Raw genomic sequence first — 23,342 nt, forward strand, 5'->3', positions numbered from 1 at the left:
TCGGTCTCATGTCCTCAGTCCCGGAGTTGCTGAGTGGGTCTAACCTGGGCGAAGTGGCTCAGATACGGGGTTCTGTTTTTACCTCTTCCAGGACTTCAAAAACAGAACAATGGCATTGTAATAAAGTATAAGATTCTGTGACTTATTTTTCCTGTGATTGGAAAGAGAAATAAATGAAGATGACTTTGTTCTCAGGGATCAAGTGTTCTTTTTTTATTTTTCACTTTATTTATTTATTTATTTATTTATTTATTTATTTATTTATTTTGAGACGGTGTCTTGCTCTGTCTTCAGGCTGGAGTGCAGTGGTACGATCCTGGCTCACTGCAAACTCCGCCTCCAGGAGTTCAAGGGATTCTCCTGCCTCAGACTCCCGAGTAGCTGGGACTGCAGGGGTGCACCACCACGCCCAGCTAATTTTTGTATTTTTAATAGAGATACGGTTTCACCATGTTGGCCAGGATAGTCTCAAACTCCTGACCTCGTGATCCACCTGCCTCAACCTCCCAAAGTGCTGGGATTACAGGCGTGAGCCACCGCACCTGGCCTGTTTTTTGAGACAGAGTCTGGGTCTGTCACCCAGGATGGAATGCAGTGGCACAATCTCGGCTCACAGCAACCTCTGCCTTTCGAGTTCAAGTGATTCTGCTGCCTCAGCCTCCCAGGTGGCTGGGATTACAGGGATTACAGGCACGTGCCCTCACGTCCGTCTAATCTTTGTATTTTAGTAGAGAGGGGATTTCGCCAGGCTGGTCTGGAACTCTTAACCTCAGGTGATCCATCAGCCTCAGCCTCCCAAAATGCTGGGATTAACAGGCGTGAGCTACCAGGCCCGGCCTGGATCGAGCGATTTTTTTTTTTTTTTTTTTTTTTTTTTTGAGACGGAGTCTTGCTCTGTCGCCCAGGCTGGAGTGCAGTGGCGCTATCTAGGCTCATTGAAACCTCTGCCTCCCAGGTTCAAGCGATTCTCCTGCCTCAGCCTCCCAAGTAGCTGGGACTACAGGCTCACACCACCACGCCCAGCTAATTTTTGTATTTTTAGTAGAGACGGGGTTTCACCATGTTGGCCAGGATGGTCTCGATCTCCTGACCTCGTGATCCGCCCACTTCGGCCTCACAAAGTGCTGGGATTACAGACATGAGCAACCGCGCCTGGCCGCGATCTCTCTTTTTTTTTTTTTGAGACGGAGTCTCGCTCTGTCGCCCAGGCTGGAGTGCAGTGGCGCGATCTCGGCCGCGACCTTAATGGAGTTCTTTTGGAGTGATAAAGTGCAAACTTACAGAGCAGCGGAACCCCCAGTTTTGCAGAACATCTAAAAACATTCATGCATATATGTATGCACATGTATGTACATGTATGCACCAAATAGAAACATACTGCAAAAAAAAGCCATAATTTCATTTTACAAGATGAAATATTTTGTATTTTCCATTTCATTTTCATTGTAGCAATGCATTTATTGTAAAACTTATAATTATTTTTCTAAATAATTGGACACGCCAGAAAATTGTTTATAGACGGTCAGCATCTGAGGCAATTTAAGACGGTATTTTTCACATTGTGGGTGGAGACCTATTAGGTTGTGGTAAAATTAAGTATAATCATTTTCCTAAATAGAACAGAAAATACTAAGTAAATCAGAAATAGCAAGGATATTATATTTAAATTTGGTTCAGTTATATATGTGTATGTATATACATACACACGCACACATACACACACAGTCAAGATGTGAAATGCTTTTATTTGTATGTGAGAATTAGTCTGCATCAGGTGTGGTGGCTCACGCCTGTAATCCCAGCACTTTGGGATGCCGAAATGGGCAGATCACTTGAGGTCAGGAGTTTGAGACCAGCCTGGCCAACATGGTGAAACTCTGTCTCTACTAAAAATACAAAAATTAGCTGGGTGTGGTGGCGCGCACCTGTACTCCCAGCTACTTGGGAGGCTGCGGCACAAGAATCGCTTGAACCCAGGAGGCAGAGGTTGCGGTGGGCAGAGATTGTGCCACTGCACTCCAGCCTGGACAACAGAGTGAGACTCCAAATCGAAAAAGAAAAAGAAAAAAGAATGAATTAGTCTGGATAAGCTACACTAGGTGAAATTGTGGTAACACCTCCCCACCCCCACCCCAATCAGCATAGCTTAACATCAAAGTATTTTACATGTCATACGTCACTCCCATAAAGTCCCATAAAGTCGGCTTTCTCTCCTTGGTAGTTGTCTTCCAGATCTTCAAGAATGTAATATTTATATATCCTTCAATTACTCCATCTTGATGGTCTTTACTTTTAGGTTTAAAATCTTTCTAGAGAGAGCACAGAGGACTCATACTAGCGCTTACCCAGGGTTAAGAGCCTTGAAACAGAAACAAGCCAATCACCTTCTTTCATGGGCCATTGATCAGAATAGACACATGCCTCCAATTTTTAACTGTGAAGAAAGCTGAGGCCAGGCACGGTGGCTCACGCCTGTACTCCCAGCACTTTGGGAGGCTGAGACAGGCGGATCAGGAGGTCAGGAGATCAGACCATCATGGCCAGCATGGTGAAACCCCATCTCCACTAAAATACAAAAATTAGCCGGGCATGGTGGCGCATGCTTGTAATCCTAGCTACTTGGGAGTCCGAGGCAGGGGAATCGCTTGAACCTGGGAGGTGGAGGTTGCAGTGAGCCAAGATCGCGCCACTGCACTCCAGCCTGGGTGTTGGAGTGAGACTCTGTTTCAAAAAAAAGAAAGCTGAGAAATGCAAAGGAGTGTGTAGTATACTTGATGAACACTACTGTCTATTACACTACAGATCACAGTAGAAAATATTGGCCGGGCGCAGTGGCTCAGGCCTGTAATCCCAGCACTTTGGGAGGCTGAGGCGGGCGGATCACGAGGTCAAGGGCTTGAGACCATCCTGGCTAACACGGTGAAACCCTGTCTCCACTAAAAATACAAAAAATTAGCCAGGCGTGGTGGCGGGCGCCTGTAGTCCCAGCTACTCGGGAGGCTGAGGCAGGAGAATGGCATGAACCCAAGAGGCAGAGCTTGCAGTGAGCTGAGATTGAGCCACTGCACTCCAGCCTGGGCGACAGAGTGAGACTGTATCTCAAAAAAAAAAAAAAAAAAAAAAAAAAATATATATATATATATATATATCTTTATGTTTATATTTAAAAGACCCTACCTTAAGAAACTCCAGGCCATGGGCTATTTCACAGATTCAGGATTTCTTCAACTCTCTCAGGGTTTGTTTTGTTTGTTTTTGTAAGCCTGGCATCATCCAGAAGATAAGGATACTGCAACGAATTAGTATTACTAATGTTTTATTCTAAGCGATCCTATTACACTTTGTTACTATTACTGGACTAGCACTTTTTTTTTTTTTTTTGAGGCAGAGTCTTGCTCTGTCACCCAGGTTGGAGTGCAATGGCTTCAGGCGATTCTCCTGCCTTAGCCTCCCAAGTAGCTGGGATTACAGGTGCCTGCCACCATGCCCAGCTAATTTTTTTTTTTTTTTTTTGTATTTTTAGTAGAGATGGGGTTTCACCATGTTGGTCATGCTGGTTTCAAACTCCTGACCTCAGATAATCCACCCACCTCAGCCTCCCAAAGTGCCGGGATTATAGGCATGAGCCACCGTGCCCCGCAATTTTGTTTTATACCTAATTCTGCACTCTTCTTCCCACAAAACAGTGAGATCCTTCATCTTTGTATAAATCTCTTATAGAATTTGCTTTGATATAACATTATGGATACAAAATTATGTTGAAAAGTGAGTACTACATTTAGAATGCAAAAAGAGCCACAAAAACTTAACTAGAGCTGTGGAAATTCAGGTCCTTTCCTTCTGTGAACTCTTTTAGGCAATTTACCATAAGTGCTACATAGAACCTCTTCCTGTTTGTGACCTGGTTTCTGCTTCCACCAAATGCCCAGCAGCTCCCAGTGCTCATGGGGGCTGTGCAAGTGACAGGCCTGGGGCTTAGGCTTCCTTAGTTTCAGAGTAAATTGCTTTTGAGGGCATTCTATAAATGTAGGTTGAATTAAATTGACTTGAACCAAAAGCTAACTTCATTTAAGGATATCTCTAGTGGAATAGAGAAATTTACAAAAGCTGTTAAAATGCGTAGATATCCCAGCTTACCTGGATGCAGAAAGATCATGAGCTATCTAGATTTGCCTTTTTTTGCTGAGGATTTTTTAAACCTTTCTTTATAATTTTAGGAGTATTGTTTTTCAGGCCTCACTACCCACTAATTTAAACTTGATGAAATAAATTAATGTTGTCCCTTCCAATTTTCAACTTACCTTGTGCTTTTCAAATGGGATGTGTTCAATAAATTCTTTTTAAAAAATTTTTAATTTTTCATTTTTGTGGATACATAGTAGGTGTGTATATTTATGGGGGTACATGAGCTATTTTGATACAGGCATACAATGAGTAATAATCACATCAGGGTAAATGGGTATCCATCATCTCAAGCATTTATCCTTTGTGTTACAAACAATCCAATTATACTCTTTTAGTATTTTAAAATGTTAATAAATTCTTGATGCTAGTGTTCAATCTCCTGTGACAAGAAAGCATTTATCCCTTTTCTTCTTACGGTGCTTTCTCCAGCAGCATGAATACTATTTCTGGTAAACTAGAAGCTAGAAGGTTAGTGGCTTTATCAGGCTCACTTAGTTAAATAGTGGCAAGAATACCTGGAATCCGATTCTTCTGATTCACAGTGCAGTAACTTTTTTATCCAACTAGACAGCTTCAACAGAACTACTATGACTAAACTGCTATAAGCACATTATTCCAAGTTTGTAGTACAAGTTTTTCTTCTCAAACACAACTATTGGAGATAATCCTCTCATTTTTAATTAAATTATTATGATAATTACTTTGCTTTGTTATTAATAGTCCTTATTGTGAAAAACATCCTCTTCTTTATGTAGTCATCCCCTGTACCTCCCTTTATTTTCATTCTGGTATACCTGTATTTGTTGAAGATGAATACACTTCTAAATTATGGAAAAGTGTCTTTGTTTTGTGCTATAAGAGAATAGCACAGACTGGGTAATTTATAATTGTCAACCAAGATAACAGAGAGAAGCTCTCTAAAGGAAAATGGTCTTTATTCAGGAATAGGGCATTGCAATAGGATTATGTGCACCCTTAGTAAACTACATGGGTATTTAGGGAGATGAAGGAACACAAAGGTTTTTAAAGAAAAAATGAAAAGGATTACATAATTGTTTTGAGATAATTTAGCCATGGCTACAAGGATCAATTACAAAGGTGACACCAGTCCAAGGTTAGATAGGCAGTTGCTGGGCAGATATCCTCACAGAAATACTGTTTTGTGTGCAAGGTTGCTGTGGTGTTTGTGCAATGTTATGGTTTTTGCAGCATCTTTTGTGATAGTTTTTGTTACCAGGCATTTATTTGTGAGAACCCTTCCTTCACGGCCCTTTGAGGCTCTATTTTTTATTTTTATTTTTTAACCCAAGTGACTCCATTTTGATCTTGACAACTTTCACATAATGAACAGAAATTTATTAGCTCATGGGTTATTGAGGCTGGGAAGTCCAAGATTGAGGGGCTGGCATCTTGTGAGGACCTTCTTGCTACATCATCCCATGGCAGAAAGACAAAGAGAAGGTGAGAGAGAGAGAGAGAAAGAGAGAGAGACAGAGAGAGAGAGCAAGATGGGGCCAAACTCATCGTTTTATGAGGAACCCATTCCCAGGATAACAGCATTAATCTATTCATGAGGGCAGAGGCCTCATAGCCTAATCACTTCTCATTAGGCTCTACCTCTCAACATCATGGCATTGGGGATCAAGTTTTCAACATGTAAACTTTGAGAGACATATTCAAACTGTAGTATAAAGTGTATTAGTTAAGAACTCAGTCTCTAGACTAACACGATTCAAATAATAGCTCTGCCACTTACCAGTTTTCTAACCCTGGTCAAACTACTTAGTCACTCTGAGCCTCAGTTTCTTCATCCGTAAAACAGGGATAATTATTGGTAAGTCATAGGGTTGTGGTGAAGTTTAAATGAACTTAAATGAAGTTAGAATAGTGCCTGATACATATTAAAAGCTCAATAACTGTTAGCTTTTTTAAAATTTAGAACAAATCTGGACTTTATAACATGGACTATAAAGAACTCTGTTTTCAGAGATGAGGAAGATCTCTTTGTATCTAGCTTGATACAAGGAGGAACATGCTCTGTCTTTTAAGACAAGCCTTTGACACTGTAATGCAGTTGTATTCTGCAGGGAACAATAATCAAAAATGCTGGGTTACAATATGCCAGCTTCCTCATGCCATTAGATATTTGTTCTGCCCTGTACACTCCGAGATTTGGTGTCCCCAGACATTTGGAGGGATTCCAGAATTCACCTTTCATTTTTGGTTAGTCTAGAATGGCCTTTGAGAGAATAAAATGTATCAATAAGAAATCTTGGAGCCAGATCTCTTCAATCCTATTGTCTGGAGATTCCCAGGATCAAGAAATGGCCCGCATACAAGATTCGCCAGAACAAGAAGTGTCCAAATAATTGGTGAACACCAATCAAGGTGATCCAGCTGGGAAAGCCTGTCTGGATTGTGATGTAACTAAAAGTTTACACCAAGTTATTATATTAGTTTGCTTTAAAAGATGGTGAAAGGAAAATTTATGGAATCCATAAATAGAGGTCAGAAAGATCAAATTTTGGCAGGGTGTCTGTGTTCATTTCCCATTGTTGCTATAACAAATTATCTTATTTTACAGTTCTGGAGGTCAGAAGTCCTAAATGTCATCCTTTCCTTTCACTGGTGTGCCACAGCAAGATGGTGGTTCAGTTTTCCAAGAAGAGGAAGTTTGTCACTGATGGTATATTCAAAGCTGAATGGAATGAAGTTCTCATTCAGGAGCTGGCTGAAGATAGCTACTCTGGAGTTGAGGTCTGAGTTACACCAACTAGGACAGAAATCTTTACCTTAGCCACCAGAACACAGAATGTTCTTGGTGAGAAGGGCTGGCATATTTGGGAATTGACTGCAGTAGTTCAGAAGAGGTTTGGCTTTTCAGAGGGTAAATTAGAGCTTTACGCTGAAAAGGTGTCCACAAGAGATATGTGCCATTGTCCAGGCAGAGTCTCTGTGTTACAAACACCTAGGAGGGCTTGCTGTGCAGAAGGCCTGCTATGGTGTGCTGCGGTTCATCATGGAGCGTGGGACCAAAGGCTTCAAGGTCATTGTGTCCGGGAAACTCTGAGGACAGAGGGCTAAATCCATGAAGTTTTTGGATGGCCTGATAATCCACAGCTGGGACCCTGTTAATACTATGTTGACACCACTGTGCACCATGTGCTGCTCCAACAGGGTGTGCTGGGCATCAAGGTGAAAGATCATGCTTCCCTGGGAACCAGCTGGTAAGATTAGCCCTAGGAAGCCCCTGCCTGACCAGGGGCAGGGGACCCATCTTTGGGTTCATGGAGAAAGATCACGAGCTATCTAGTAGATTTGCCTTTTTTCGCTGAGGATTTTTTAAACCTTTGGGTTCATGGAACCCAAAGATGAGATACTCTCCACCACTCCCATCTCAGAACAGAAGGGTAGGAAGCCAGAGCCACCTGCCATGTCCCAACCAGTCCCCACAGAATAACAGGGTCTCCTTAGCAGCTGTATCTGGAGTCTGGATGGTGTTCTATAAAGAACTTTAATAAAATCTTGTACAAAGAAAAAAGTTCTAAAGTCGTAGATGCATCTCACTATGCTAAAATTAAGGTGTCAGCAGGGCTGTATTCCTCCCTAAAGAATCTAGAGGATAATCTGTATTGTTGCTTTTTCCAGCTTCTAGAGATCTCCACATTTCTTGGCTCATGGCCCCCTTCATCTTCAAAACCAGCCATGGCCAGTTGAGTCTTTCTCATATTGCATCACTCTAAATTGTACCTCCTTCTTCCACATTTAAAGTACCCTTGTGATTACTACCCTGGGCCTACCTGGATAATCTAGGATAATTTTCTTATTTTAAATTCAGCTCAATAGCAACCTAAATTCCATCTGCAACCTTAATTCCTCCCTGCCATGTAACATGACATATTCACAGGTTCTGGGGATTCAGATGAGGACATCTTTGGAAACTATTATTTTGACTGCTATGGTGTCTTCAGATTGTTAATCAGCTCTGGCCCACAGACTTAAGTATCTAGGCTCTTCAGCAAGTATGTTCTTAGGATACAAGTGGATGCATCAGATTGTTATAACTTGATAGCACTAACTTCAATCAACTTCTATTGATCTAATTTTGTACTTATGAAGCAATCTTTTAATAATAATTTGGTTTCCCACATTAATTTGCCTATGGAAATATAATGCTATTAGCAGTAAAAAAAGTATTTAGTCAATTGGCAATTATCTTTATAAATCAATTAATTTGTATTGTTTTTTCTTTTTTTTTAACTCTAATCCCGTGACAGATTATATATTAGGTTTTTTGCAGGTTTTTTTTTTTTTTTTTACAGATGGGGTCTCACTATGTTGCCCAGGCTGGTCTCAAACTCCTGGGTTCAAGTGTTCCTCCTGCCTCAGCCTCCAAAACTGTTGGGATTTATGGGTGTGAGCCACTGCGCCTGGTTGGGTTTTTAATGTATGAGTTTCTATGAGCTTGATCAATGCATTTACACCCAAGAGACAGACTAGACTTAGTAATCTGGCAGCTCATGTTTCTGAGTCTGCAAAAATAAAGACCAGATCTGCAAACTCTGGGGAAGTCTATCTGTCTAGTGGTCTTCTGAAATGATTGATTTTGATGTGCTTTTCAAACTAAAGCTCAGAATGGATCTCACTTTCTGGCAGTAAACTGGATACTCCCCTAACTTCTTTCATTATGCTATTTATCCCTGCAGCATTGGCCAGTTCTCTTCCTTGTTTTTATTCATTTTTTTCACATCTACATACTATAATTGAACTTTTTTCATTGCAAAGTTATTTCCATAAATTTACAGTTCATTAAAAAAAGAAACGTGGATTGGCGCTAGAATTGTAACTAGAAAACTATCCGAAATTGAGACATACTTCTTTTTGTGTGTTTCTTGTTTTCCTGTTCCAACTGGCCTATACTATTTCCCCATTCTGTGTATTTTCTGTCTGCTTCATAGTCTCTGCATTGTAGCTTTAGTTTGTATGCTCTTATTTTTCTCTTTATCATGAACTTTCAGCTTTAATTCCATTCTACTTCATTCTCTCCTTATTTCCTTTGTTTATATACATAGAGGTTTCACACCAAAAAAAAAAAAAAAGTGTCTAGGGCCCCACACAACTAGGGACTGCCCTGACGAGAACAACCACAATTGGCTTAGGATGGTTGGTGGTCTTTAATCTTGACTGTGCTTTAGACTTACTTGAGGGTGCTTCTAAAACAATCATCCTTTTCAGACTTGACTTCCAGACCAAATTTCTTCTATAGAATAAATACATATATAAACATATTTATACGCCTGTGTACTTATTTATATCTAAGCAAGAAGAAATAAGTGGAAGAATGTACATCAAGACATTGAAATGATAATGGGAACAACCACATGATAATGAGCAACAACTATATTAGTCAAGGTTCTCCAGAGAAGCAGAACAAATATGAGATTATATATATAATTGGCATGCTTGATTATAGAAGCCGAGAAATCCCACAACCTGCCATCTTCAAGCTGGAGATCCAGAAAAGTCAGTAGTGTAGTTCCAGTCCAAGCCTGAGGGCTTGACAACCAGGAGCACTGATGTCCAAGGGCAGAAGATAAGATAGATGTCCAGACTCCAGAAGAGAGAGTGAATTGACCCTTCCTCTGTCTTTTTGTTCTGTTTAATCATGCAACAGTTTGGATGATGCCCACCTCATTGGTGAGGGCTATTTTCTTTACTCAGTCAACTGATTGAAATCTCTTCCCACTATGTCCTTTTTCTCTTTGAGAAGAAAAAACTTCATAGCCACACCTAGCAATAATGTTCTACCAGTTACATGGGCATACTTAGCCTAATCAAGTTGACTCCTAAAATTAACCATCCATAACAACCAAACAGTATAGTATTTTAACCCAAATAATAAAATAAATATACCTGGATCTATGCTGACATACATATGTAAGTATATGATTAAGTAAATAAATACATGGGTAAAAGATAAATCTTCCTTACTAAAGAATTCCAAATAATACATGTAGACAGTTTCCCCTCCAGAGATGGAATTTAAAGCTTCACCCCTTGAGTATGGGCTGAATTTAGTGTCTTGCTTCCGAACAATAGATTATGTAAAGGGAAAAAATAGTAACTTTACAGCAGAGACACCTGGCACATACTACCTGAACAAAGCGATCAAGGTTAGCATCAACAGTGATAAGTCATGTTGGTAGTATGTATTCCTGACATGATGTGATAAGGAGAGAACTCTACTTTTACCTCTGTGGTCTTCCTCTTAAAAGTCTGTAACCCTATAACTAGTCATGAGAAAAAAAAAACATCATCAGACAAACCCAAATTTAGGGACATTATACAAAACATCTGACCAGCACTATTCAAAAATATCCAGGTCATCAAAAACAAATAAAGACTGAGAAACTGTCACAGACCAGAGGGGAATAAGGAGACTTAATTGCTAAGTGTAATGTGGTATCCTGCGTGGGATCCTGGAACAGAAAAAAGACATAGTAGGAAAAATCGGTGAAATTTGAATAAACTGTGAAAATTGATTAATAGTCATGAAGCAATAACAGTCTCTCAATTTTAACAAATGTGCCATAGTTATGTTAAGATGTTAATATTAGGGGAAACTAGGTAAGAGACAAATAGGCACTCTCTGTGCTATCTTTATAACTTTTCTGTAAATTTAAATTAAATTATTCCAAAATAAAAGGTTTGATATAGTTTGGATATTTGTCCCTGCCCAAATCTCATGTTGAAATCTAATCTTCATTGTTGGAGGTGGGGCCTGGTGGGAGGTGTTTGGGTCAGGGGGAGGATCCCTCTTGGCATGGTGCTGTCCTCATGATAGTGAATGAGTTCTGATGAGCTCTGTTTGCTATAAAGTGTGGCCCTCCAGCCTCCACCTCTTGCTCCTGTTCCCGCTATGTGATGTACAAGCTTCTGCTCCACCTTCTGCCATGAGTAAAATCTTCCCGAGGCCTCCCCAGAAGCCAAGAGATGCCTGTTCTGTACAGCCTGTGGAACTGTGAGCCAGTTAAACCTGTTTTTTAAAATAAATTGCTGAGTCTCAGATATTTCTTTATAGCAATACAAGAATGGCCTAATACAAAGTTTACTTTAAAAATACACTCCAGGCCAGGTGCAGTGGCTCATGCCTGTAATCCCAGCACTTCAGGAGGCTGAGGTGGGGAGATCACTTGAGGTCAGGAGTTTGAGACAAGCCTGGCCAACATGGTGAAACTAAAAATACTCTCTACTAAAAATACAAAATTAGGTAGGCGTAATTTTAATTACATGGCATGAGCCTGTAATCCCAGCTACTTTGGGAGGCTGAGGCACTAGAATCGCTTGAACCTGGGAGGCAGAGATTGCAGTGAACTGGGATCATTCCACTGCACTCCAGCCTGGGTGACAGAGTGAGACTCTGTCTCAAAAAATTTTTTAATATATATACATAGGTGTGTGTGTATGTATATATGTGTGTATATATGTATATACATATATGTATATATACGTGTGTCTGTGTATATGTGTGTGTGTGTGTATATATATGTATGTGTGTGTGTGTATATATATGTATATACTCCATATATATATATATACATACTCCATATATATATATATATATATATATATATATATATATATATACTCCAAAGATGCTGAGGTGTGGGTTGGTACAGCATCTCACTTGCCTGAGTCTGAGGGCTGCATTGATTCCCACTTACCTTGTATGTGGTTGGTTTAGGCATGAGCAAGTGACAATTCTAGCCAATGCCATGGGGGGGACATCTGCTGAGAACTTCTGAGCGAGGTCTTAAACTAAAGTATTTGGAGGAAAAAAAAATCAGTCTGTTTTCTGCTACTGACTGTTGTGTCTATAGTGAGCAGTTCTGGGGGTGATTTTGCCCCCACTCCCCATGGGACTTTTGGCAATGACTGAAGAGTGAAGATGCTTTTGCTTGTTGTAACTGTGGGGAGAGTGCTATGGGCATCTACTGGGCAGAAAACAGGGATGCTGCTAAACATCCCACAGTGCACAGGACAGCCCCCCATAACAATGAATTATTCAGCCCCAAATACCAACTTCCAAAGTTGAGAAACTGCTGTATGTGATCACCGTTGTGTGGCAGATGTGCTATGACTGTGAAGACAAGCTGAGGATGACAGAACCAAAGGGCATGAAAAAAATTAGTTCATGGTGACAATGTTGAGGAACCATTGAATTAAACAACCTCTCAAGTGCCTATATCCGGATTTTTTTTTTTTTAGTTGATTTGGCAGGTGAGTTGTTACACACTCCTTAGTGGATTCTAACTTCCATGGTCACTGTCCTGCTCGGACATTTTTTTAGGTAAAAATAAATCTCTTTATTGTTTAAAAACTCTGTTGGCATTCTAATTGACATAGGAAAAGAAGAAGGAGTACAACAAATTTTGTGGGGCTACAAGCACAGTGTGTCCTGGGGAGGGGAAAAATGGTCCATCTGATAGAAATTCTAACTGAAATCCCACTTACTTTGAGAAGTCACCAAAATAACTTTCAGTGTTGTCAAGACAGATGCTCAGCTGAACACTTCCGGCACAATAGGCTATGCTTATTTTATTTGTTCCACTTATCAGGATTTAGAACAAAACTTATCTGAAAGTGACTTGAAATCAGGGAACATTGTTATATTTTTATATATTCTTTGAGGAAACAGCTCCCAAACTTTTCTGTTCAAAGACGTTCAGTTTATTATTATTATTATTATTATTATTATTATTATTATTGTTATTATTTGAGACGGAGTTTCACTCTTATTGCCCAGGCTAGAGTGCAATGGCGCGATCTCGGCTCACCGCAACCTCCGCCTCCCCGGTTCAAACGATTCTCCTGCCTCAACTCCCAAGTAGCTGGGATTATAGGCATGCGCCAACACGTCTGGCTAATTTTGTATTTTTAGTAGAGACAGGGTTTCTCCATGTTGGTCAGGCTGGTCTTGAACTCCCGACCTCAGGTGATCTGCCCGCCTCAACCTCCCAAAGTGCTGGGATTGCAGGTGTGAGCCACCATGCCTGGCCAGATGTTTAGTTTTTTATTAAAAATTTTAAAATGTACATTTGCTATTTGTACTAACCAAGAAGCATTGACCTTCAAAGACATTTAAAGTGCTGAAAAGGAAAAAAGGACATAATCTCTTTAAATTTGCAATTTAGGCTGGATGCAGTGGCTCATGCCTGTAATCCCAACACTTTGAGAGGTCAAGGAAAGAGAATCGCTTGAGCCCAGCAGTTCAAGACTAGCTTGGGCAACATAGCAAGATCCCATCTCTAGAAAAAAATTAAGGCTGGGCAACACGGTGAAACCCCATCTCTACCAAAAAATACAAAAAAATTAGCCAGGTGTGGAGGTGCGTGCCAGTCCCAGCTACTGGGGAGGCGGAGGTGGGAGAATAGCTTGAACCTGGAAGGCAGAGGTTGTAGTGAGCCCAGATTGCGCCATTGCACTCCAGCCTGGGCAATAGAGAGAGAGACACCCTGTCTTAAATGAATGAATGAATGAATACATAAAATAAAATAAAAATAAAAATAAATTAGCCAGGCTCAGAGGCACACACCTCTAGTCTTAGCTACTCAGGTCTGAGGCAGGAGGGTGCCTTGAGTCCAGGAGTTTGACATTGCAGTGAGTTATGATTGCACCACTGCACTTCAGCCTGGGTGACAGGGAGAGATCCTGTCTCAGAAAAAAAAAAAAAAAAAAAAAAAAATCGCAACTTAGAAACATTTTTGGGCCGGGCGCGGTGGCTCACGCCTGTAATCCTAACACTTTGGGAGGCCAAGATGGGCAGATCACGAGGTCAGGAGATCAAGACCATCCTGGCTAACACGGTGAAACTCCATCTCTACTAAAAAAATACAGAAAATTAGCTGGGCATGGTGGCGCACGCCTGTAGTCCCAGCTACTCGGGAGACTGAGGCAGGAGAATTGCTTGAACCCAGGAGATGGAGGTTGTAGTCAGCCGAGGTCGCGCCACTGCACTCCAGCCTGGCAACAGAGCAAGACTCTGTCTCAAAAAAAAAAAAATTGCAATTGAAATTGGAAAATAATTTTTATGTGAATTATTAAAACAGTGGGTAAATGGGAATAGATTAAAATGGAGAAAAAGCTGTTATATTTTTGTTTTTTCTCCCTCTTTCTAATGTGATAGGAGGGGGAAATCAAGGCATATTGAGCATAGTGAAAAGTTTAAATGGTCTTACAGGAAGTATTTCTTTAAGAAGAGACAATTAGTGACAACACTGGAGGCAAGAAGATCAGGCTCCTATGGCCAGGGCCTTGGATGTGCTAATTTAAAAGTTTTCCTTAATGTGAAAGCCATGATTTAGTCAAGTTATGATAAAAACAATACTTGAATTTGGTAAGCCAGTGATACTACTTTTTATCTAGGATTTTATTTTATGTAATGCTACCTTTACTCACAAATTGTAAAGCCAGTAGAAACACATTTAATCTCACTAGTCTTTTAATGCACATTATTAAAAACAGAAATCCTTATTCAGCTCCTGGGTAATAAATTCTTGATCTACCTATGTAAAAATCTAACTCAGCAGTAAAAGTCTAACTCAGCAGTAAACATCTAACTCAGCTACCTGAAATGTTACCCTAGTTAATAACAGTTACATGCACACATTTTATTTGGTCCTATTGACAAGCCTGTTAAGGAGGTATTGTTATGATGTTCTTTTTATGGATGAGAAAACTTAGGCTGAGAAAGGTTAAATAGCATGCCCAAGTCCACATAGACATGAGCACACTTTGGAGACATTGTGGGTTCATTCCCACATCACCACAATAAAGCAAATATTGCAATAAAGCAAGCCACACATTTTGTTTTTGGTTTCTCAGCGCACATAAAAGTTATGCTTACAGTATATTGTAGTCTATTAAGTATGGAATAGCATTATGTCTAAAAGACAATGTATGTACCTTAAACAAAAAATACTTTTGGCCTCGTACGGTGGCTCACGCCTGTAATCCCAGCACTTTGGGAGTCCGAGACAGGCGGATCACGAGGTCAAGAGATGGAGACCATCCTAGCCAACATGGTGAAACCCCATCTCTACTAAAAATACAAAAATTAGCCGGGCATGGTGGCGGGCGCCTGTAGTCCCAGCTACTCGGGAGGCTGAGGCAAGAGAATCGCTTGAACTCGGGAGGCGGAGGTTGCAGTGAGCCAAGATTGCGCCACTGCACTCCAGTCTGGCAACAGAGTGAGACTCTGTCTCAAAACAAACAAACAAACAAAAAAACCCAAAAAACAGAAACAAAACAAACAAACAAAAGGAAAAACTTCATTTTTGAGACAGAGTCTCACTCTATCACCCAGGCTGGAAGGCAGTGGCATGATCTCAGCTCACTACAACCTCCATTTTCCAGGTTCAAGCAATTCTCATGCTTCAGCTTCCCAAGCAGCTAGGATTACAGATGTGTGTCACCACACCCAGCTAATTATTGTATTTTTAGTAGAAATGGGATTTTACCATGTTGGCCAGTCTGGTCTTGAACTCCTGACCTCATGTGATCCGCTCACCTTCGCCTCCCAAAGTGCTGGGCTTACAGGCATAAGCCACCATGCCCGGCCAAAAAAACACCTTAATGGTAAAAATTCTAATGATCACCTGAGCCTTCAGTGGGTCATAATCTTTGCTGGTGGAGAGTCTTGCCTCCATGTTAATGGCTGCTGACCGATCAGGGTAGTGGTTGCTGAAGGTTGGGGTGGCTGTGGTAATTTTTAAAAACTAAGACAACTTATGATTTGCTTTATTCATGGTAAACTAACTGAAGTGTTCTGATTTGAAAGGTGTGTGTTTATTATTATACATTTGTGGGTACAGCGAGTTTGTTAATTATGTGGTTAAATATTTTATATTCTTACTGATCTTTTTGTCTGCTTTTTTCTATCAGTTACTACGAGACGTGTGTTAAAATCTCGAAAGAAAGAAAGAAAGAAGAAAGAAGAAAGAAAGAAAGAAAGAAAGAAAGAAAGAAAGATAGATGAAAGAAAGAAAGAAAGAAAGAAGAAAGAAGAAAGAAAGAAAGAAAGATAGAAGAAAGAAAGAAAGAAAGAAAGAAAGAAAGAAAGAAAGAAAGAAAGAAAGAAAGAAAGAGACAACCGTGAAGCTTGCTGCATCAGTAGACTCTTCCTTTCACAAAACATTATTCTGTAGCATGCTATGCTGTTTGACAGCATTTTACTCACAGTAGAACTGCTTTCAGAATTGGAGTCAGTCCTCTCAGGCCTTGCCAATACTTTATGAACTAAGTTTATGTAGTATTGTAATTCCTTTGTTGTCATTTAAACAATGTTCACAGCATCTTCACCAGGAATAGCTTCCATCCCAATAAACCGCTTTCTTTGAGCATTTATAAGAAGTACCTCCTTATCTGTTCAAGTGTGATCATGAGTTGCAGCAACTCAGTCACATTTTTAAGCTGCACTTCTAGTTCTGCTAGTTCCACCACACCTGAACTTGCTTCCTCTACTGAAGTCTTGAACCCCTCAAAGTCATATACGATGGTTGGAATCAACTTTTTCCAAACTCCTGTGAATAACATGTTGATATTTCAGCCTCCTCCCATGAGTTACAAATTTTTTTTTAACACTTTAACTTTTTTTTTTTTTTTGAGACAGAGTCTTGCTCTATTGCTCAGGCTAGAGTGCAGTGGCATAATCCCAACTCACTGCAACCTCCACCTCCTGGGCTCAAATGATCCTCCCACCTCAGCCTCTGAGTAACTGGGACTACAGGTGCATGCCACCACGACCAGCTAATTTTTGTATTTTTTGTAGAGATGGGGTTTCACCATATTGCCCAGGCTGGTCTCGAACTTCTGTGCTCAAGCAATCCATCCACCTTGGCCTCCCAAAGTGCTGGGATTACAGGTGTGAGCTAACATACCCAGCCCACAAATGTTCTTAATGGGTATGACAAATGATGATCCTTTCCAGAAGATTTTCCTTTAAAGTTTGAAGCCAGGCGTTGATTTCTTTCTAGCTACGAACATCCTAGATGACATCTTCTTCCAATAGAAGGCTGTTTCACCTACATAGAAAATCTATTGTTAAGTATAGCTACCTTCATCAGCAATCTTAGCTAGATCTTCTGGATAGCTTGCTGCAGGTTCTGCATCAGCACTTGCTGCTTCACCTTGCACTTTTATGTTTTGGAGACCACATCTTTCCTTAAATCCCATGAGCCAACCTCTGCTAGCTTCAAACTTTTCTTCTGCAGCTTCCTCACCTCTCTCACCTTTCACAGAGTTAAAGAGAGTTAGCGCTTTGCTCTGGAATAAGCTTTGGTTTAAGGGAATATTGTGGCTAGTATGATTTTCTATTCAGACCACTCAAACTTTCTCTGCATCAGTAATAAGGCTGTCCTGCTTTCCTATCATTTGTATGGTCACAGGAACAACACTTTTAGTTTTCCTCAAGAACTTTTCCTTTGCATTCACAACTTGGCTAACGGTTTGGTGTAGGAGGCCAAGCTTCGTGCCTGTCTTGTCTTTCCATATGCCTTCCTCACTAAGCTTACCATTTCTAGCTTTTCATATAAAGTGAGAGACTTGCAACTTTTCTTTTCACTTGAACACTTTCACTTTTCACCCTACACTTAGAGGCCATTGTAGGGTGTAGCTGACCTAATTTCAACATTGTTATGTCTCAGGGAATAGAGAGGCCCGAGGAGAGGGGAAGTGGTGGGGACTGCCAATCGGTAGAGCAGTCAGAACACACACATTTATCAATTATGTTTGGTGACATATATAAATATGGTTAATGGAACCCCAAAAATAACAACAATAACACAACAGATTACTGACCGCAGATCACCATAACAGATAAATGGCACCAATAGATGTACTCAATGCAGAGTTGCCACACACTTTCTATTGTAAACAGCACAATATCTGTGAAACACAATAAAATGAAGTGTGGCTGTAGAATCCTGGAGCCAGGAAGTAATTCCAGACTGTGTGCCTAGAGTGTGTATGACTTCTATGTTATACTGGTAGTGCCAAGAAGGAACAAAGCAGGTATGTGTCAAAGTTGAACATATTAAGGACCAGCAAATAGCACACTTCCACAGGCCTTCCTACTGTGCTGAGCTACTAATAGGCCCTCAATAGATATTTATTGGTTAAGTTTTAAAAATTTTTTTCCTGTTGCAGAATGGTGGGCAGAACGCTGAGCTGAGTATCAGACCCAGATGCTAACAAAGGCTCCTCTATTAACCAACCATGTGGCTTTGGATAAGTAACTTATCTGAGGCTCATTTAAAAAATTAGAATAATAATAACTGCTAGGACTACTTCCTAATATTGGGACTATGTATGGAATTCTTCAGAAAATGTGATTAAAAAAATGAAAAGCTTTACAGACCCAAAATCTAAGTTCAAAGAGGCCCACTAGACAGGGTACCACACTTCTGAAAAAAAACAGCTCAACCTCTTAATCACAGACTGTAAACCTAATTCCACATCCCAGTAAAAGTCTGGCTAATAACTCAGGAATCTTTCATTTGGTCTTACTTCCCTGAACTTATCTTCCTGACTTTTTCATCTGACTCCATCATCCCTCCATCCAAACTAATCAGTTTCCTTTACAAAGTCATTTTCAGGAGCTGAAGTGAAAAAAGTGTGCCTCCCAGAGGTTAGACTCTCAGGGGCATTCTGTTCAAAGAACATAAGAAGAAACACTTTGTCTTTTTTCTCTTACCTCAGGCCTCACAGGTCTTTTTCAAAGCCAGAAGCTAAAGTGGCTTAAGAGAAAGCTAGAAGTATTGGGGTAGTGGTATTCCCACTTCAGGGTGAGGTTGTCAGGATGTACCTGTTTTATGATTCTAGTTCCTTTGATTGGCAGTCCTTGAACTAAATTAAAAACAGAGAAAAGTTCATATGACTTAAACTCATGATGCTTCTTTGTGAAAAGGGAAAACGAGACATGTGGTTAGCCCCAGCATGTTTTTTGAGATGGGGGTTTTACTATGTTGCCCAGGCTGGCCTCAAACTCCTGGATTCAAACTATCCTCCCCCGTAAGTGGAATTACAGGTGCGTGCTACCGTGCTTGGCTATGGGCTTGTTTTTAATCGTTGGACGGTCTGGGTGCCCCTTTCACTTTATTCTTTTTTTCCCCTCATTTTTTTCCTCTCACTTATTAAGTCTTTGTCCTCTTTAAGTCCTCTTCCAAAAGACTGGAATTGCAGGTTACATTTATACCTAAATCTTCCTACCTAGGTAAAGAGAAAATATACCAAATTCCATAGAAAGCAGGTAATTTGTCCACAGGACACAGAGCTGATCACTGTGGAAGATCCCTCCAATCACATCGTCCATTCTCTCTCCCTCTTTCTTTCCCTTGCCTTTGCTCTCTCCGTGTGACGTGCTTACTCCCCCTTCACCTTCCACCATGATTGTAAGATTCCTGAGGCCTCCCTAGAAGTTGAGCAGATGCCAGCACCATTCTTCCTGTAAAGACTGAAGAACTGTGGGTCAACTATACCTCTTTCCTTTATAAATTACCCGGCCTCAGGTATTTCTTTATAGCAATGCAAGAACAATACCTTATTCTTTTCCCATTCATCCAAACAACTGGAAATTAAGCTTCCCGAGGCCAGAGGCCTTGCGGTGTTTAGGACATAGTGAGTGCTCAACAGACACATGTTAAATGAAAGAACCAATACTTTACTGTGCGCTGCTGTGTGCGCGGTATCGCTCTAGGAGCTGAGAGTAGAGAGGTAACGACTACACTGCGCTTCCTTTGGAGAGAGACCCTGGAGAACTAAAACCGACCCAAGCGCTAAGCGATCTGCCTAATAGAGGGAATGCCGGCTGAGACCAGCGCAAGGCGGGCGCTGGGTGGCGTGCGCGACTGCAAAGTCTGGCGTGCCCAGATTCTGCTCCTTGGGCTCTTGCTGCGTGAGCCGATCTGCAGATCCAGCAAAAGACCCGAGAGCGGCTTGAACGCCAGATGATTCCTCCCTGAGGATGCGCCCCGGGCGTTCTGCCCTGGCTCCCAGCCGCCTCCCGGTGCTCCGGGGTTCGGCGTCACACACCTGTCGACCGCGCCGGCCCAGCTGCGGCCCAGGCCTGTGGGACTCCGGGGAGCGAGGCGCCCCCTGCTCCGGGCTGGGAACCAGAAATGCAGCAGGGCCTCAAAAAGAAACAAAATTCTTTCCCTCGGGGTTGCTGCTGCCGCACAACCTCACCCAGCCCGCTCTGCGGATGGGGCGTAGATTCGGGTTGGAAGCCGAAGGAAGTGCATAGAGGGCAGCTTCAAAAGCCGAGGCTGCGCTGCTCGGCGCAGGGCTTCTTCCCTCGAGTGCCCGCGCCAGGTGCCGGAGGAGCCTCCGCAAGCTGCTTTCATCTCGGTCGGCTGGGGCAGGGTCGAATCGCAGCTGTGGGGCTTCCTCTCCAAGCTTCGATTTGAGCTGGATGGAGACAGAAGAGCCCGTGTTGCCCAGAGGCCAGTCTCACGGGGGGTGGGAGCGGGTGGGGTGGGATCAGAAAAAGCTTGAAATTACTCCTGTACCTTAAACCTAAACAGCTGCGAGAGCCCCAGAGGAGGAAGCGCGGCTGCGGCGGAGAAGCTGGAGGAGGGCCGGGGGCAGGGAGCAGTAGCCCCAGCAGCAACAGCAGCCAGCCCGGTGGTGTCCTTTCCCAGCGGTGTCCAGGGCCAGCCTTTGCCAGCCTGCCCGTCCTCGGACGCCTGGGAAACGTACACACACCCTTTTGCTTAAACAACGCGCTCTGAAGCCGAATTACGTCTGCCTGGCATCCCCAAACACGGACGGCCTTGCCATGGCTGTGGGCAAATTCAGGGGTGGGGGTGTGAGGGGGGAACTAGCAGAGAAAGAGTTAATCTCCCAAGAGGAATATACATCAGTACTCTCCTGTCACTTGCGTTTTATTTAATGGTAATGTTAGACTTCACCAGATATTTCAACTGACAATTTCAACATTTTCACCTACAGAATTTCCTGGAAGGAAAAAAAAAACTTTTTAATAAACATGTTTTCCTGTTTGTGCTTCATAATATTGTCCATTATGGACACAGGAAACCAATCAACCATTTACAATCACAGTCATCATTTTGTGGTGCTTTTTCTTAGGGTGTGAATACTTATATTGACTGCAGGTTTAGTTGAGCTATAATTGTAACTCTTTGACTAAACAGAACTGATTTTACATATTCGAACCTTTTTAAACAAAAGTAATAGGGCACGATGGCACTCGCAGCTGTTGGGAGGCTGAGGCAGGAGGATCGCTTGAGTCAACGAGTTTGAGTCCCGCCTGGGCAACACAGGGAGATCCTGTCTTAAAAAAAAAAAAAAAAGGTAAACAGTTTAGCATGAGAAAAATAATCTTTCCAGTCTTCCTAGTCTTCCACAAGGCAGTGACTGATGTCCCTCAAACCATTGACTTTGGTACCTTTTCTCCAGAGGATCAAAACCTAGGCCTCACTCTGGCATGGAGCCTGGAACAATACAAGTAAATTAGACATCATTTTCCTATATATGACTGTGCCTTTCTCTGTCATGGTCACCAGGCTCTCCAGACCTTTTGAAAACTACGTGTAACAGTTACCTTGCAGTGCTCCTGAAAACACGGGGGAAGTTCATATTTAAGAGGCCTGGGAGGGGCTAGGATGGTGCCAGTCAAGCACGAGCAGAGCTGCCGCACAGTAAGTGCTCACTGCGTGTTCATGGAAAGCATGAATGATGGTCACACCAAGAGATCTGCTACCAAACTCTTACAGACGAATGTGAGCGCCAGGATCTCTTTTATTATTGATGTCATTATCATCAGTAAAAAAGCATTTAATGAAATTATTTTAAAAGGCTTCTTGCCTAGGGAGTCCAATACCAGCTTGGTACAGTCACAGCGGGTATCTGCCTTCCTACCCCTCCTCGCCTTCCTCCCACTGTGCGAGCTTCGGAACCCTAAGGCCGGCTCCCTGCGCATTGCCCCCGGCAAATTAGCGGCGCTCCCCAAGGGGTGTGAGGCGGATCGGAGGCACCAGGTAGGGTGCAGGGCGCGAGCGCGGGGCGGTGGTGCCCTGCAGGGGCGGGGTGCCCACGGACGCAGCCGCCTAGCTCCGCCGGCTGTCCCGAGGCAGCTGCTGGCGCCCGCCGGGAGGCGCGTGGCCACTCGCACTTCAGCGCGCGGTTCTCTCTCCGCAGGCTGCTTTCTAGGATTTGAAAGGGCCAGAGCGACAGAAGCCGATCTCTAAGAAGGCATAAGCTCGGCCTGAGACTTGGGGGGGGAGACACTGCAGGGAAGAGGCGAAGTTCCAGCGCAGAATGGGGGCTCCGCGGGGCCCTGGGATTGAGGAGACAGGAGCGAGCCTTCCCTTTCCGTCCTCGCAGGAAAACAGCCTGATCTGCTGGCACGTCCACCCCCAAGAGGAGAGGGACCCCGGCGCGGCGTCCTTACCATCCCCATCCCCCGACCCCTGAGGAAGCCAGGGCTCTCTTCTTTCCCTGGGCGCCTGTCACAGGGGCAGAGGCCGAGCCGCGAGCTTTTTTGCACGTGAGCTCGGTGGTCCAGCAGAGTCTTCTGGCTCCCGGGAAAGCAGCGTGGCGCCGCCCCAGCCCCTAGTCCCTAGACTAGGGATTGGGACGTCAGTCATTGGCTGCAGGTTACTGGCCTGGGCTGGGCCCGCAGAGATCCCAAGCTCTTCTCTGTCCGTGCTTCTTCAGCGTCTGCGTTTCCGAAGATGCCAGAGGTCAGACAGTTTCGCAAGAGGCCGGAGAACCAAATGGGGAAACTGATGGAGCCTCACAAGTTTATTCCTTTCCCACGTCTGTGTTTGTCTAAGGGTGCTTTCTGTGCGGCTTTCTGAACTTGAGCATCACTTTGATGGAATGAAGTACAATCTTATGCCCTGAGCAATAACTTCTTTTCGGCGATGACCCATTTAATCACTGGAAAATCTAATTGCATTGCTCCAGAGAGAGAAGTCTTTTTGAGATTCCAGCGTTCATTGTAACATTTCTTGTATCAAGAATGTAGAATCGATTGTTCACATTTATTTTCGGAAAAGGTGATAGAGTTGTAATGTTCTTACAAGTTTCTAACCAGTTTTTAAAAGACCAAACAATACTGAAAAGTAAATTAATTG

At 42.5% G+C, this 23,342-nt stretch overlaps 1 pseudogene; it reads left to right on the top strand.

The window, feature by feature from the left end:
* The first annotated feature begins 6,828 nt into the window (after positions 1-6,828).
* On the top strand, positions 6,829-7,660 carry LOC129462223 (small ribosomal subunit protein uS3-like; annotated as a pseudogene).
* The last annotated feature ends 15,682 nt before the right edge of the window (positions 7,661-23,342 follow it).

This window comes from Symphalangus syndactylus, chromosome 2 (genome assembly GCF_028878055.3).
Source record: "Symphalangus syndactylus isolate Jambi chromosome 2, NHGRI_mSymSyn1-v2.1_pri, whole genome shotgun sequence".
Classification (NCBI taxonomy): Eukaryota; Metazoa; Chordata; class Mammalia; order Primates; family Hylobatidae; genus Symphalangus; species Symphalangus syndactylus.